The sequence below is a fragment of the Mandrillus leucophaeus genome, unplaced genomic scaffold (genome assembly GCF_000951045.1).
Source record: "Mandrillus leucophaeus isolate KB7577 unplaced genomic scaffold, Mleu.le_1.0 Scaffold182, whole genome shotgun sequence".
NCBI lineage: Eukaryota > Metazoa > Chordata > Mammalia > Primates > Cercopithecidae > Mandrillus > Mandrillus leucophaeus.
In genome coordinates, this window is record NW_012101832.1 from 975,453 (window position 1) to 977,245 (window position 1,793).

The following is a 1,793-nucleotide window of genomic DNA, read 5'->3' on the forward strand; positions in this document are numbered from 1 at the left end:
TGAAGGTTTTTCATGGAGGATTTAGGCACCAGGGCTGCAAAGTGTCATCTTCAGTGACCATAGGGTGTCAGCAGGGCCAAAAACAAAGCAAACATTTAACCATTTCATTGACTGAATGAGACTTTTCAGAGTCATAGATTCAATTTAACTCCAATCTCATTATTTTTATCTTACTGTAATACAAATAATAATTCTAAATAAAATTAAAATTCTACATCAAAATCCTAATTTATTTAACATTACAATCCTCCCTCTCCAACATTCCTGATCCCTCTTATTCTGCTCTATTTCATTAATGGCACTTATATCTTCCAACATATCATGCCTCAATTTTCATTTCTTTTTTTTCTGTTTTTTTTCTTTTCGTTCTTTTTTTTTTTTTGAGACGGAGTTTCACTCTTGTTGCCCAGTCTGGAGTGCAATGGCACGATCTTGGTTCACCGCAACCTCCGCCTCCTGGGTTCAAGAAATTCTCTTGCCTCAGCCTCCCAAGTAGCTGGAATTACAGGCATGCGCCACCATGCCCGGCTGATTTTTTTTTTTTCTTTTTAGCATTCATTTGCACAGTTACAACATGTGGACAAACCCAGGTGAGATGAGCGAGTTCCCACTCACCCGGCAGACGCCGGGGCAGCCCCAGGAACTCGATGCCCAGCCCCGCCGCGGCCGCTACTCCTCCTCGCCAACGTGTAGGCCATGAAGAAAGCGTCGGGTCTCTTGGGGACAAGGGGGGATGCCCCGGTCGCACAATCTCAAAGTCCCAAAAGCTGAAGGTCCGGAGCAAGGTGGCTGTGTCTTCGTGGTTCTTGTGGAAGCAAATGAAGACATGGTCGGCGCTCAGCTGCTCCTCGGCTAACTGCTGGAGAACTGCAAAGCTGTCCTCGCTCCCCTGGGACAGCGCACCGCCAGGGATCTCGATGCAGAGGCTGCGGCCGCTCAGCACGGCTCGCCAGTTAATGCGTTTGGCATCTGTGAGCCTAGAACGGACCAGTTGAGAATCCTCGTCTTGTCGTTGGACGTTAGAATCTCTGTTACGTTCAGCCGATCATAGGAGTAGAGTAAGTTAGCTGAAAGATTGTGATCCCTTTGACGATTCCCTCGCCTACCCGGAATCTTCAGGGGTGGGCGAGGGGCATCGGGGTGCGCGAGGGGCGTCAGGAGCACCACCGAGACCCCGGGCCCCGGTTACTACAGCAGCGGAGGGAGACCCTGGAACTCTCGCTGCTGCGGCCGCTGCGGCTGTGCAGGCTGAGGAACGGCCTGGTGCGGCTGGCGTGGACGGTGACGCTGGCTTCGATCCCCTTTCTTCTCTCGGGCAAAGCCCTGGCTTTTGAGGATCGCTGCAGGGAGGAGTTCACCATCCGGCCCCTGGAATCCGAAACCAGGAAAACCTCTGCTGCGCCTCTCTGCGCCGCCGCCGCTGCTCCCCGTGCGCCCTTTTTAAAGCACAAACTGAGACGTCCCATAAGTTATCAAATATCTTAAATTTATATTTATTTTTATAATAAATATGAAATTTGTATTTATTCCTATTTATTTTTATAAATAAATACAAAAATAACATTTGAATTTATTCATCTCCCTTTGAATTTTTACATCCATTGACATTGGTTAAGTGATCTTGTAAAAAAAAAACCTTTATTTCCTGTCAGTAGGGGAAAAATGGGTTCCTTTGCTCATATTTTGTCATAACAGCTTTGATAATAATTTTAAAAAGCCAATAAAACCCTAAACAAGAAAGGAAATAAATTAATTTATATAAATTATAATTTATGGCTTGCCTTTGCTCTGCA

General features: G+C 46.5%; 1 pseudogene; it reads right to left on the reverse strand.

Moving 5' to 3' along the window:
• Window positions 1-611: 611 nt before the first annotated feature.
• Window positions 612-1,429, reverse strand: LOC105537978 (annotated as a pseudogene).
• Between the last annotated feature and the right edge of the window lie 364 nt (window positions 1,430-1,793).